This window comes from Xyrauchen texanus, chromosome 39 (assembly GCF_025860055.1).
Source record: "Xyrauchen texanus isolate HMW12.3.18 chromosome 39, RBS_HiC_50CHRs, whole genome shotgun sequence".
In the NCBI taxonomy this organism is placed as follows: domain Eukaryota; kingdom Metazoa; phylum Chordata; class Actinopteri; order Cypriniformes; family Catostomidae; genus Xyrauchen; species Xyrauchen texanus.
The window spans coordinates 26,604,632-26,621,609 of record NC_068314.1 but is presented as its reverse complement, the minus strand read 5'-3'; the positions used below and the strand labels follow the sequence as shown (position 1 = coordinate 26,621,609).

General features: G+C 37.0%; 1 pseudogene; it reads left to right on the top strand.

Annotated features, from left to right (window-relative positions):
• Window positions 1-16,978, top strand: part of LOC127632371 (calcium-dependent secretion activator 1-like) — a 160,082-nt pseudogene that overhangs the window by 70,463 nt on the left and 72,641 nt on the right.

The window sequence follows — 16,978 nt, the reverse complement described above, 5'->3', positions numbered from 1 at the left end:
CCACTGCCTGACCCCAGGCATTCTACAGGGAGCCAGGCTCAGAGGGGGTTGCCATGGAGACCTGATTACTACGCTCTGTTCCCCCAGTTCACTGTAGCCAGATGATTGCCCCCCTCGTCTCAAGGGATCACACACATACCAGCAAACTCACGTGCTTGCCACACACACACACACACACACACACACACACACACACACACACACACACACACACACACACACACACATGTTGTGTTTCCATGTTTTATGGGGACTTTCCATAGACATAATGGTTTTTATACTGTACAAACTTTATATTCTATCCCCTAAACCTAACCCTACCCCTAAACCTAACCCTCACAGAAAACTTTCTGCATTTTAACATTTTCAAAAAACATAATTTAGTATGATTTATAAGCTGTTTTCCTCATGGGGACCGACAAAATGTCCCCACAAGGTCAAAAATTTCGGGTTTTACTATCCTTATGGGGACATTTGGTCCCCACAAAGTGATAAATACACGCTCACACACACACACACACACACACACACACACACACACACACACACACACACACACACACACACACACACACACACACACATATCACAAATGTTTTCATGTGTACAAATGAAATTACAAACAGCTACAAATCTAAAAATAACAAAGCCACAATATTCGTTCACATGGTTAAAGTTTTCTGCACAAAAGAAAATGGGTGATCAATTTAGAATTATTTAGTGTAGAAAAGCACATTAGCTCAAAGATTTAAGATTTTTAGCTTTTTACCATTTTAATGATGGTGAGAAAAGAGAGAGGATAGAAAATTATAAGGAGAAAATGGGGGAACACGATTGGGGCATGGCACGAGCCATAAGAGATCCATCCAAGACACACCTGCTAAATGTAGACGAATCTGTGTACTGGATCAAACCAAAACCATACTGGATGGATTGGCAAACAAACTGCCAATATATTTTTTCTTTTTTTGATTCCAACGCAATTCCGGATCATTCTGGCCCATTTTAACCCCTGGTTAGCAGACTGTCAGGTTGACGGATAAGATATGAGATAATTCAAATTCTCTTTCTCTCTCTCCTTCTCTTTAGTTGGGGGACTCAAGGAGACTTCACCACTACTCATCCTCTCCCAGCGGTGAAAGTGAAACTTTTCACGGAGAGTACAGGAGTGCTGGCCTTGGAAGACAAAGAACTGGGACGGGTAAGAAACCCACAGAAGTGCACAAGTACACACACTCACACACACACACACACACACACACATGTTGTGTTTCCATGTTTTATGGGGACTTTCCATAGACATAATGGTTTTTATACTGTACAAACTATATATTCTATCCCCTAAACCTAACCCTACCCCTAAACCTAACCCTCACAGAAAACTTTCTGCATTTTTACATTTTCAAAAAACATAATTTAGTATGATTTATAAGATGTTTTCCTCATGGGGACCAACAAAATGTCCCCACAAGGTCAAAAATTTTGGGTTTTACTATCCTTATGGGGACATTTGGTCCCCACAAAGTGATAAATACACGCTCACACACACACACACACACACACACACACACAAACAACAACAACAACCACCATTTGCCACTAAGTGGCGGTGACGTCACCACAACGCATGTGCCAAGCTATATGCACCTATAGGCCACGTGAAGAGTTGAAAGCCCACTGACAGGAGGTCACGGGGCAGACCCAGATGCCATGGGTCGACTGACTGAGATGACTGGCAGATGGACCACCTGTGCCTCCCACTGTGCCAACTTACTGTGCTTTTTCCATCTGGTGCTCCGTTCATTGTTGTGAGCATCGCTCTTCCGCCCTCCGTAGTTTTTCAAGGGCGACAGCCTCCAACTGCCCAGTAGTGTCCTTCACAAGCCTCCTCCACAGAGGCCGATCTTTACACGGCTGGTACCAGTCAGTGGAAGTCTACTCAGATCCACATCCTCCTGTACCACATCACTCCATCTCCTCTCCAGCCCTTGCTGCACCCGTTTAGCGCTTTCAATCCGGCCGAACAAAAGCTGTTTAGGCATGCGGTGGCTGGGCATGCGGGCTACATGGCCCAGCCAATGCAGACTTGCCTGATGGCAAGGACGCCCAGAGATGGGACTTCGTCCAGATCTTTCAAGGATTTGTGAGCTCCTCACACAATCCAGCCTGGTTAAACCCAGGATGGATCATAGGCATGCCAACCAAAATGTTTCTAACCGGCAAAGATGTTCCATTAACGGGGTCCATGTTTTGCAAGCATAGAGAAGGCAGGGAATGACCGTGGCCGAGAAGACCTGAAGCTTCGTACGGAGTGACAGACCCATTAGCTTCCACACAGCGTTACGCAACCGATGAAAAGATAATGCCGCTCTACTGATTCGGAGTGAGATCTCTGCTGCTAAACCGGAGCCAGTCCTGAGCACACTGCCCAGATAAGGGAAACTATCCACACTCTCTTCACAACTCTATCACCAATTGGAAGCTGGGGGGATGGAGTGTCCGATGGCACAAAGTAGCCAGGCAGATGTACAGAATCCTGGCCAACTCGGGCATTGAACATTGTCACCCAACAAGATGACTCTATCCCGAGGGGCCACTTTAGCTAGCACCTGTGACAGGAGGTCATAGAAGACATCTGACTCATCGACCTTGCCTGCATCCCTCCACGGATGTTCATCTTCAGTTGGGGGCATAAGTAACCACAACCACCACTCCTCGCCTCTGGTTGATGGGAAGGCGAGCCCAAAGTATCCTGGCTTACAGCATCCCACACCTCACCGCCACGTTCCCACGCCCCCTTCATTCTTTTGTTCAGAATAAGAGCAACTCCCTGTTGTTTAGCAGTCTCCTGCCCCGAGTAGAGGACTGACCACCCCTCATGGTGGCAGGACCACACACACACACACACACACACACACACACACAAACGTTTGATATCCTATCATACTGACTATGGGGACTCCCGTTGACTTCAGTTGTTTTCCTACTGAGCCAATTATATTTGGTCGCTACAATGTAGTCAAAAACTGTTCACCATCATCACAGCTCATACAAGCCCATACTTATACAGCTCATTTAGCAGTGAGCACTGATCTGAGCTCAGTTCTGCCATCAGGAGGTGATCACTGATCAGCACTAAAATGATTTTACAAATATCTCCAAAATGAGCAAGCGCACTGTGTGCATGTATCTGTTATAATGGATTTATCCACTGCTGAGTCAATGAGGCATAGAGTTACTCTATTCCTCTCTCTCTCTCTCTCTCTCTTTCTCTGTCTATCTCTAATAAATATCTGAAATTTTGCACTAATTTGAGGTCGCTAATCAAATGTAAGCAAATTTGAGACATTTACCATTTTAACTTTGTTGTAAAATTTAAAAAAATAGATATCCTTGCTTTTGTTGAAGCACACAAGATGCTTTTTGGAACAATCTCAAATCATGCCAGGATATCATGGACCATCAGGTTTTGCACAAACAGTTCAATAGTTTAACAGAAATTTGGAAAAATGCTAAATAAAAACATTTTGCAAGTGGTGCCAAATTTGTAGACCCTACTTTATGCATTGTGTTCTGCATCTAGAATTTACATCATGTACACTGTTTACATTAATTGACAATCACAAGAATTGTCCTTATCTGTGATGTAATTTCAGGTTGTGTTACATCCAACAACTAACAGTCCCAAACAATGTGAACTCCATAAGATGACTGTTGCCAAAGGTTGCCCAGATGACCTGAAGATTAAATTGGCTGTCCGTATGGACAAACCACAGAACATGAAGCACTGTGGGTAAGTGAAGTCTGTGTATTACTGTCTTATTTTCTCTGGTATGCCATCGTGATTTCCTGATGTTTCCAGAGCTCAATCTGCTACTAGCATGGGCACTGGACTGTACACTGATCACACAAGACACTCAATTGTACAAACAGTTTAACTTGTATCATTACATACTCTTTGCATTTTCCAAGTATGTAGCCTAAAATCTATTCTGATCTTTTGGCTCTGTCTAGTGGACAAAATAAAATAAAAAATTAAGTGTACATTTTGGCAGGCATGCAATGAACATATGAGACTCTCATAGCAGATTTCTTCAAAACAGCAATCGAAGTGTAGTCAAGTCAATAATTTTGGGAAACTAGTTTTCAGAGTTTTTTTAACAGAGTAACAAAGCTGAGGTGGTCCATGGAGCATCTGAAATTACACTTCAGAATCATACATTTTTATACAGTTTCTGCTCCCCTCAACTCTTTGAGGGAGGCCTCTTCATCCAGTGAAATAGTCTTATGCCTCCCTAGTTTCATCTTTGCCGTCTCCCTTCCAGCTGGTCCCCTTTGGCCTCAACTCGCTGTTTCATCTTAATGCAAGCACTTAGTAACACACTTATATCCTTTGCCTGTTTTGGTAATCTTGGCATTATCTTCACCAGTCCTGCTCATTAAATTATCCTATCAGTATCCACATGCCCACCTCCCTTTGGGCCATACAAAGTTTGATAGAAAGAGCCTGTAATTCTTTCTAAAAGCCAAGCTACTACAGGTGATGTTCCTTATCTGAAACTCCTTACTCGACACAGGCATCCCGTCTCCACGGTCTCCCACTTTCTGCATTAAATCAATTCATTTTCCCTTGACACAAAGGCCTTACACAGAGAGAGACTGCAAGCTATGCTGTTTTCTTCACTTTCAAACTATATCTAAATAATCAGAGTATTACATTAAGAAAAGTATGATTAAATATGTAACATACTGAATAACATAGATAATGCGGCTTATCATAAATCATTGTTTACACATTGTCATTTTTAAATCATTCCATATTGCTTACATATTAATTAAAACAAATTATGAACTGAATGATTAAATAAAAATATTCCATAAGGCCTGAAAACTTGATCGTCTGTCCAACACTTTCTTATCTAAAGGTTTAAATGACATAACACATTATAGTTTGCACGTACACCTTGGAATAGATGTTATATATACTTTCTTAATGTTACTAATTATTTTGTTTTGTTTTTCAAACTGTTGTTGTAAAAATGAGAAGCGACAGACATGTACATCTATTCTAAACCAATGCATGTTTAAAACTCAATTTATTAGAACCTTGATAACTAGAATACACTAGATATTGTACAGTCATGAAAACCAATCTCCTACATTGTGCTAGTTTTTTTTTTTTATATGATTCTGTGGTCTCTTCTCACCTAATAAAATAATATCAAAACTGTATGTCCATTTATGTATTTGCTAAGTAGCCGTGTTATAAGCAGGATATCCCTTACATAAGTTATTTATTTATTTTTTTACAGTTTTTCGTTGTCTCTCCTGTTACAGTATGTGGAGATTTGTAACATTGTATACAGATGTGGTACTATGTAACAGAACCATGCAACTCGCCCATAGTGACTAATGGGAAAATACCCTTTATGTAGATTTACAGATTCCCTTCCTGTTCAATCAAATATATTTGTCAGCTGTTATTGTGACTGTTCTATAACTATATAAAGTTATTGGAATGCTACAGTATGCTGTTCCCTGACAATGCAGTTTAGTGAACTTCTAACTAAGACTGCTCTCACCTTCTGCCTTGTTTTCCTTTGGATATAGGAGTGGTTTGGGATCCTTGGCTGTTTTCTGATTGGCAAACATTTCTAACATGTTCTATATTGCTTTCTGATTACTAGGTCATCTGATGTGCTTGTTGCTTTGCAGGCATTATAGTCTATATTCCAACTAAGTTTCTGTGCAACCTTATGCCCAGCAGCTATCCTGCATTATAACATCTGCTATTTGAGTTTATTTTTATTTTTAAAAGACCTAAGGAATGTCTACTGTTGTCAGACCTATTGCGCAGAGAGGAAAGGCCATGCCACACTTCCTAATTCAGACTTTTCTAAAAAGTGCTAGAATACAGAACACTCAGTGAGGTCTGAATTCAATTTTAAATATGTTTCTGTTTTACATCATTTTAATTTAATAGAAAATAAGTGTTTGTTTTTTTTGGTTTGTTTAATTGCAAATTAGCATAACAACTTGATTAAAAAGTTTAAATGAAAAATTCATAACTTGCACATCTCTGAATAATGAGGAGATTAGTAGGAAGACAGAGGAAAAAGGAGATGCAATCATAGTTCGAGACAGAGAGAAAAAGATTGTTAGAGAAAACACAAGCCAAAACAGCATGTTGATTCCAGAACAGGACCTCCTTGACTTGCAGCGTAATTTGTTTTTTAACCACCAGGGAGCGCTAAATCTACACTAGAAAAATCCAGATTTCGTATTCCTATGATTATCCAATTTACTGTATCCCAATTTATCACCGTCTATATATTTACTCTGTATAGCAGGGTTTTCATTTTGCTCTTGTGAATTAAACGTGTAAAAAATATTCCCTTGTTGTAGCCTTTTCCTATATGAAAATGTAATTTTTATTTATTATGTTTTATGAACGGTGTATATATATATATATATATATATATATATATATATATATATATATATATATATATATATATATATATATATATTATTATTATTATTATTATTTTATTATTATTATTATTTTTTTTAGATGTTAATCTTAATTAAATTTTGCCTTAGATTAAAGGATGAATTGAGGGGTCTGTCAGTATTTGCAGGGTTGGGGAGTAACGGAATACATTTTAAAAATACAAAATATAAGTAACTGTATTCCACTACTGTGAAGAGAAAACAGTTACATTCAAAAAGTATTTTGATTACTGAAGAGATTACTTTGCATTTTATTGTCGTTTGTTTCATTTAATGATGAGATCCAAAGTGCATTTGAACAGCGGTGAAACACTTTCTTATGATGTGTTACATTCATACGAGCAGACAGAGAAGTAAGTTTGAAGAAATTAGATTAAAAATAGATAAACTTAGTGTAAATTGTCAGCTTTACGCTAAGCTAAAATGCTATTTCTAGCCATTTTACATGCACATGTTACCAGACACGATCATATTTTTATCAAGAAAATTCACGTTGGATCATAATAAATTTTTTCTAGTAAGACCTTTAATATTAGGGCAAAAATTGTATTCCTGATAATCATTTTTGTATTGTTATCCTGAAAAATATCTAAAAATCATTAAAACAAGATCAATTTGATTATTCTTGTTTTAGAAACAACACTACATAATATATTTATGTTTTTCAGAGAATGTATTTTTAACATGTGTATTTTGTCTTAATGTACTGGCAGAATTTTTATAGTCAAAACAAGTGAAAAAATCTACCAGTGCTGAAGAAGTAATCCAAAGTATTTAGAATACGTTACTAACCTTGAGTAATCTAACAGAATATGCTATAAATTACATTGTACAGCATGTATTCTGTAATCTGTAGTGGAATATATTTCAAAAGTAACCCTCCCAACCCTGAGTATATGTAATTATATGAAATATAATATAGAGTATCCTATATTAAATTATTATTTTAATTATTATGATTTATGAATGTCAGTATATATATATATATATATATTTATTTATTGTTATCCTTAATAAAATCTATATATTTTTTTCTTAGTTTAGAGGATGAATTGAGGGCTCTGTCAGTTATGTATGACATATAGATGTCTTATCGATACAGAGAGTCAATTATAATTATTCTGCTTGCTTTGAAAAAAATACATATAATATACAAACATTCGTTTTGAGTAAACATAATATGCTCATATTGTTAAATGATAAATAAATATACATTAAATTATATAATATTATCCAATATAAACTGTACTATGAATACAATCTGAGAGAAAGGCAATAGTTGCCCCATTATCACTCAAATTATGGAAAACACCTCCAGCATGCCATATCTTGACACTATGATGCAACACCTGCTCTGTCTGTTCACAGATACCTTTGGGCCATTGGAAAAAACTTGTGGAAAAGATGGAAGAAGAGATTCTTCGTCTTGGTGCAGGTATGTGTTTTTCACCACAGTGTCACTTCTAATGGAGGCTTTTTCCTCCCCTACTGATTCAGATTTTTCATCAAGTGCTATGCATTTTATTTCCATCGTATGTGTCAAAATTGGTTCAGTGAAGTAGACTAGATTCCCGGCTCTTTCTAATCTAGCACTACAGCAGTGTGTCAGGTACTCCGATTGAGTCTTTTTTATTTCTGTCCTCATTGTGTGCGCTTTCAGTCAGCTCTTCTGTGGTGGGTTGTAACATGTCTGAGAGCTAAAAGTTGACAGGCGGCTTGACAGAGTATAGGACCAGCACTCGCAGCTAAAAGAGCCCACATCACACACCCACCAGTCGCTCGCAGCTACGGCTACAGCAAGTGACAAGCAACAGTCAATACACTGACATTATTTATTTACCTTAGTGTTTGTGTGTATGTGGTTGTGTGCATGTGAGCGAAAAACATTACGCCATGCCCTGTTTGTTTTGGAATGTCAGTGTGGGTAAGAAAATATGCCAGAATGCGCTTTTTCTGTTTCATGCTTTGTTTTTTATTTGATTTTGTTGGTTTCACACTTCTTGTTTGTTTCCTTTCACTTTTTGGTGTTCTTTCTATTGTTGTTCTTGTGTCAAATCCTGTGTACTGTAAGTATTCACAAAAATGTCAACACTTCCATCTGTCTCAAACCTTGTCTTGTAAATGCATATGAAAACAAACGTGAACCCCAGGATACATGGCACCTGTGTGTATTTTATTTCATCCCAGAGAAGAACGTTTGAAGTAATTTTGGAGCACAAGAAATAGAAACCTTGTGTAAATTGTTAGCTTTACGTTAATCTAAAATGCTATTTCTAGCCATTTTACATGCACAGGTTACCAGGTACGATCATATTTTTTAATCAAGAAAATTCATGTTGGATTATAATTTCTTTTTCTAGTAAGACCTTTGATATTAGGTCAAAAATTATTTTCTGGATAATACATTTTGTATTGTTTTCCTGTAAAAATGTAAAAATATCCTTAAAACGACACTGCATAATATATTTAGGTTTTTCAGACATGTATTTTTTACATGTGTATTTTGTCTTAATGTACTGGCAGAGTTTTTATAGTTAAAACAAGTGAAAAAATCTACCAGTGCTGAAGAAGTAATCCAAAGTATTTAGAATATGTTACTGACCTTGAGTAATCTAACGGAATACGTTACAAATTACATTTTACAGCATGTATTCTGTAATCTGTAGTGGAATAAATTTCAAAAGTAACCCTCACAACCCTGATTACAAGCTACATATATGGTACAAATAGAGTATACATTTTTTTCATATGACATCAAACATATTTTCCATCATATGCTAAACAAATTAATAGTAATTAAAATGGCCATAAATGACAAATAGAATTCAAGAATGTACAGTAGGACCTACTGTGCCTAAACAGACTATTTCCTCCTTGGGGATTACCAATTTACTCTGGGACATCTCATCATGTTTAAATGATGCTTACATGGTAAAAACAATGCCATTAACATCATATTAACCCATTTCTCAATATGAATATTGTGAACATGCTTGAAGTCCTATCAATACTGAGTGACTGTAATTTGAATGACACTCTTTAATTCTATGTAAATGGCCCTGCATTTAATGTGAGGTTTATGTTACAGGGTGGGTGTGAGTTCACTGTTGCATTATTCATAGATAATTACCACACCATGCAGACCCATTTAGGGCTCCTGTTTGATGGAGGCTGGCATTAAAACAAAGTGTCATGAAGAGGTGCCCGTTCCAGTGGTGACACATTTCCCCGTGGTTCTTCCATGCCATTTAATTAAAAACGAAGATTACTTTCTATTGTGAACTTTTGGTGGGACTTGTCAACCAGGCATGCACAGCATTCAATTCTTAATAATGGTGACAAGTAATGAATGTTGCAGGTTAAAAATATACATTTAATAATTGAGATTCTACAATACAACACTGCTAAATTCCAGTAATTCCGTGGACCTGTTCACTGCAAAGTCACAGTATACAGTTGTTTTTTAATTGTAATGAATTGTAGAATTACTACTGTAAAATATACTGTGAAAACCATGCAATTAGTAGCCAAGAAATTTACTCTAAAATCACACAAAAAAATTTAACAGTGTACTGTAGATCAGTGTATATGGGAAAGTGTATTTTTTTAGGTGCCGCAACAAGTTTTTCACAAGTTTTATCACTTTTTTTGCCTTCACTAGTTTATTTTTAAATAGTCCTGCAGTGTGGCACACATATACAGGGTTGGGAGGGTTACTTTTGAAATGTATTCCACTACAGATTACAGAATACATGCTGTAAAATGTCATTTATAACATATTCTGATAGATTACTCAAGGTCAGTAATGTCTAGGTCTAAATACTTTGGATTACTTCTTCAGCACTGGTAGATTTTTTCAATTTTTTGACTATAAAAATTCTGCCAGTACAGTAAGACAAAATACAGATGTTAAAAATAAATTAACTGAAAAACCTAAATATATTTTGCAGTGTTGTTTCTAAAACAAGAATAATCAAATTGATCTTGTTTGAATGATTTTTAGATATTATTTAGGAAAACAATAAAAAAATTATTATCTAGAATATGATTTTTGCCCTAATATCAAAGGTCTTACTAGAAAAAATAAATTATGATCCAACGTGAATTTTCATGATAAAAAAATATGATCGTGCCTAGTAACATGTGCATGTAAAATGGCTAGAAATAGCATTTTAGCTTAGCGTAAAGTTGACAATTTACACAAGGTTTATTTCTATTTCTTCTGCTCCAAACTTACTTCAAACATACTTCTCTGTCTGCTCGTATCATAAGAAAGTGTTTCACCGCTATTCAAATGCATTTTAGATCACATCATTTATATGTATAAATGTTTTTCATCTGAAAGGACTAAATATTAAATGAAACAAATTACTATAAAATGCAAAGTAATGATTTGGCAGCATTATGATACAAAGTGAAGTCTAATTATTTTATGGTTGGTACATGATGTGACAAAACAGCGGGCAGACGCTTTGTGCTTTCTCCTCGTCTCTTCCCTCATCTCTTTCTCTGATGCTCTGGCTTAGGCATGCGGTCTTACGCATCTGAATATGGTAATGTGTTTGAGTGACCTGGAGGTGTTTGACTAGAGCGTGGCAGGGCTATCTGGCATTCTGCTCTATATTTCCACGGTTGCATCCATCGATTCGCACTGCCGTGTTTCGCCTGCTCTCCCTCTCTCTGTCCACAATGCAATATGTGGAGCATAAACAATAACAAGGTTATTTAAAAGAGCAACAGCATGCAGGGGTAATCAGGAAGAAAAGTCATTCATAATCCTTTAACTGTCTGTTTGAAAACGGGTCAATGGCCTCACCAGCAACGCGGAGAGCGACTACTCCATCATACAGCCTCACCAGCTTCTGACAGGCCCAAACTTTAGTGCCCAAGTGTGTTAGAATGAGGATTGATGAGAATGTGTGTTTATGTGTATGTGTGTGTGTGTGAGTGGGGGGTGTGTGCCCCAGCGGCGTCCCGAAGGCACCTGGGTGCCACCAAGCCAGATTGGGGCCCCGAAGCCAGCCCAAGTGCCCATCACACACATGACATTGAATTTATCATGTCACTCGGAGACGCAGCTCTGCATAGATTGAGAGAGGTCTGCCACTTTCAGCAGAGGTGATGGAGGCACTGGATTGGTGTAATGCTGCGGACGGGGCTGTGGTATGACAGAGAAAGGTTTGACAGCAGTGTGCTTATGTGTGTATGGTGTGTGAGAGTGTGGGTGCATGCGTGTTTGTGTGTGTGACTGGCACCTAGCTGCACAATTCACATCCAAAGTGACAGAGTGTCATCCCACACTCATGTGACAGTCCTGCTTGATTGACAGGACAAAACCCAAGCCCAATCCCGCCCAACCAGTGATGAAGACAGCCCGCCTCTAATATGCTTTAAGCACCCTCCGTTTGAACCCTAGTCACTAAACTGCAGTGGACAAAATGGACATTTCTGTTTTGAATTTGCACTTCCATTTCATACAGTAGTAGGTGATTTAATGGACATTATCAACACTTTATGCAACTGTCCTCATTATATGTGGAGTGTGTGTTTGCTCACGTCTCAATATTCTTCCTAGGTGAGCCAGTACACCTTTGCCATGTGTAGCTACAGAGAGAAGAAAACAGAACCTGTTGAACTTCTCCAGTTGGACGGATACACTGTGGACTACACCGACCCTCAGCCAGGTCACTGCAGCAATCAGAATACCACAACCACAATGCTTTTTAATAGTGTTTACATTCAAAGGAATGGTTCGAACCTCTATGAATTTATTTCTTATGCGAAAAACAAAAGATGTTTTAATGCATATTTGTTTGCTGTATTTTCAATGCAATGGCAATAGGTGTTGCCTCACTCTCAAAGCTTAAAAAAAGACCCCAAAGTATCATAAATGCTATATACAGTATATAGCTTTTGTAACAGCACACCTGTTCTACTGACTTGCACAGACGAACCAGCAGGTGGCATGTGTTTCTGTGGTCTATACTAATTAAGGCCCTAGAGCTAAGTGGCTCATTTCATTAGAGTTCAATAAACACTGGTAATTAACCAGTTAAGATCAATTATTTTTAAACGAAACCTTCTGAATCCTTGCATAAAACATTATGCACAGTGTACCTTGGTTATGAAAAGCTGAATCTTTAATATTGATCAGTCAAATCAGCAACAAATATTGTCAAGAAGGCAGTGTTCAGTCATTTTTATCTGCATTTTATCATTTTAAGTTATTTTAAATTATGAACCAGGGATGGTTAATCAAACACAGAGATCATAAAGTTGTCACACAAAAAACAGATAATTAATCATAACAATTTTCAAGGTCTGTTTATATGATTCCACTGCATTTAAAAAAACAATTATTGTGAGGTTAAATGAAAATGTTCTTTATTAATGTTCTTCTTTATTAATCACGTTAAATCAACCTGACTATATTCAGTAACACCAACAAAAGTTTGTTTTAAGGGTCAGGTCAGGTAGAAATTGCTACTTACCTACTTACATTTTCAATTTTTACGGTGTACTTTTAATTACATAGTATTTTATTGAATTCTATTTAAAGTAAATATTCTGAATAATCAATTAAATACAGGTCTGGATGGTGGTCGGACATTCTTTAATGCTGTGAAGGAGGGAGACACTGTGATCTTTGCCAGTGATGATGAACAAGATCGAATCCTTTGGGTTCAGGCGATGTATCGTGCCACAGGCCAGTCCCACAAACCCGTCCCCCCGACCCAGGTGCAGAAACTCAATGCAAAAGGTGGGACAGCACCACAGCTGGACGCCCCCATCACTCAGTTCTGTAAGTATGGCTCAATCACAGATTGAAATTCACATTCTCAATGTCATGGGATGGCTTTCTATATTTCATTGGTTAAATTAATTCCCATTCAAAACAGCAGTCAGTGGGCACAATAACTACATAATAATTCAATGAAAAGGGAGAAACATATTTCTCGGTTTTAATTTTTACTGCTTGACTCTGTCTGTCTCCATTCTTTCCTTTTTTGTCCCTTTATACTCTTTGCTCCTTTCTTTTCTTTCTTTCTTTCTTTCTTTCTTTCTTTCTTTCTTTCTTTTCTTGCACCCATCCCTTCCCTCCCAGCATCTACATTCCTTCAAGAGGTGGGGGAAAATAATATTATTCAAAGTGTTGCAATATTTTACAAAAATGTATTAATAATTCCATCCTTAGGATCTATATTATATTTTTTGTTACATTTTTCACATTAATGTTTAAAAAAATAGACCTAAGCAAGTCTAAATGTGTTGTTGTCAGCACACATTTAATAATTCTTGTTAAACCAAAATGCAAACTCTGAACTATCTAAGAATATGGAATATTGGTATTGAATATCAGAATAAAAATAAAATACACCGATCAACCTATTATTCTGTAGGTACCCCTTGTGCCACCAAAACAGCGCCAACCCGCATCTCAGAATAGCATTCTGAGATTCTATTCTTCTCACCACAATTGTACAGAGTGGTTATCTGAGTTACAGTAGACTTTGTCACCAGTCTGGCCATTCTTTGTTAACCTCTCTCATCAACAAGACATTTTCATCCGCAGAACTGTCGCTAACTGGATGTTTTTGTTTTGGCACCATTTGGAGTAAATTCTAGAGACTGTTGTGCATGAAAATCCCAGGAGAAATACTCGATCCAGCCCATCTGGCACCAACAATGATGACACTGTCGAAATCACTGAGATTACATTTTTCCTGCATTCTGATGGTTGATGTGAACATTAACTGAAGCTCCTGACCCGTATCTGTATGATTTTATGCACTGCACTGCTGCCACATGATTAGGTGATTAGAGAATCGTATAAATGATTGTTTTGGCGGCACGAGGGGGACCTACACAATATTAGGCATGTGGTTTTAATGTTGTTGCTGATTGCTGTTTTATGTGTTGTATTATAATGCCACTATGATTGATTGCTCATATCTTAAAAATGCTTAAAGGTGTTTGCACGATTTTTGGCATACTTCTACGATTTTGTGTAATAACGGAGTCACTGTGATGTCATCATGAAAAATAACTTGCTACAAATAAATAAATAAGTAACTATTAAATATATATATATATATATATATATATATATGCATATATATATATATATATAAGCATATCACACGAGCAAGAGTGCGATATGGCCCTACATCAGCACTGCTGTGATTACCTACGGCACTCGGCCTGCAGCCGAGTCACAGCAGTACTGATGTAGGGCCATATAGCAAGATTGCGAGTTTGATATTGCTTATATACAACAGTTCAATGAACAAGTACATTTTTAAAAATTTGGAAAAACAGAGTACGGTCATAAAAACGCATTTGTGCATGGAACTACTTTCTTACACGATGGATCAGAATCTGCCATTGCTGGATCAAAACAAATGATGCGTCCAAGCCTTCGTTAGTAATTAAAAAATGACACTTCAGCAATAGTATCATGGCTTGTGCTGTTTCGAACAAGTTATTGGATAAACAAGGATGGATGGATTTGTGTGTGTGTGTGTGAGTGATAAAGAGAGAGAAAGAGAGACGGAGTGTGTGCGATCACCTGTTATCACACCCAAGCAGAAATGTTTTCAGCTTTCTGAAGGTCAGCTTTCTCAGTGGTAAAATATCGTCCAAGCGGGGGTATTCCTCTCTATTTCGTGGTAGCCGGTGCGTAAAAGTTATCCTCTATAGAAACCGCATATAACAGTATGTATCCAATGTGGAAACTCTGGTAAGAGGTAAGCACCTTGAGTTTTGTAATCAATCAGTCTGTTGCGTCTCTCAGCTTTGATGAGCCTTAATGCTGAAGTTGTTAGTTTAAAGCCATTTAAAGCTATTTCCTAGCTTTATTAATGCAGTAGTAATATGAGCAATCACAGAGCGCTGTTCTATGTAAACAATGAACGGATTCACTTCACGTCACCATCTGGTTCATATTACACACAAAAATGATCTTTTGCCACCACCTGCTGGCTAGCATATGTAATGTAAAAAAATTAGATGTAAAAAGAGACACATAGCCTACATTAGCTCTTAACACATATGTACTGCTCTTACACTTTAGTTTAGGGCGACGAATACAAGCGGAGTGATACACACAGCGAAGCATCCGATTTCTCATAAAACGTCTCTCGTCCAATCAGATTCGAGGACTGGAACTAACTTTTGTATATACTGTATACATATATATATAATATATATATATATATATATATATATATATATATATATATATATATATATATATATATATATTAAAATAAACAACCTGTAAGCATATAAAATTTTTGTAATGTACAGTGACAAGATATGATCTACGACAGTGGTTCCCAAACTTTTTACAGTGGCGTACCCCTCCAAACATTCAACATCCTTTCGCATACCCCCCTCTAACGCATAGACACAATGCATTTTGAAAATATGCATTTTTAACACAATTATCTTTGTAAAACAACTCCCTTATATTAAACATGTTATATTTGTTCATGTTTTGTACATGCTATATTAATCATATACGTACTGAATAAATGGCTTACCAATTGAGATGGAAATACTAGATGTGCTATAACTGCATAACTTGAAAACTCCCCCCCATCGCATCACGGTACACAAGAATAAAGTTCGGTTCTGTTTCTGGAATTGCGCAGCATTCCAGGTATGGTGGACAACTTTGAGCATTGCAGTTAAGTATCTGTGCAATTGCGTGGTCAGCTCAAGGTGCTTTTTTTGTCACATTTGACAATTTAGCTATGTTGAGCTAATTTGCTAAAAAACATCATGCAACAATGGGAAAACAGGTCTCTAGCGGGCAAGCAAATGTGAGTTATAATTACTGCTTGAGAATGTGGAAAATTATTTGGCCGCACAGGATGTCTGACACCTGTCCTCAAAGCTTATGAACTTATACCATCAGATTCAAAACTCCTTATGCATCTAACCTTAAATACAATTTTAAGTTACATATTAAACTGCAAGAAAAACAAACAAACAGACAAATTAAATCATGGACAACAGATATGTGCGAGTCTGGTAAAACAGTGAAGTATTAATTTTATTTAATATCACTAAGCTACGTCGCCTAGCAGTGTGCTGGGCTGGTGAAAAAACATACTTGTGTGGCGCACGACGCATGAGTAAATGCATTTTTTTAAATGCATTTTTTTTAAATGCAAAAGATAGGGTTATTTCATTGAATATTTATCTGACCTTTATGACACAACCATTTTGGTGTTTCTAGACTAGGGGGCACACAAAATTATTTTTGTCAGTGAGAAATACATGAACTGGGTTTGAATGTTATTTTAGACTGTGATGAAATTAAAAGAATTGTAAATTGTAAAAATTGTATTCACGTACCCCCATTGTCACCTCACGTACCCCGGTTTGGGAAACACTGCTCTACGGTGTTTCTACAGCATATATATATATATATATATATATAGATATATACACAACA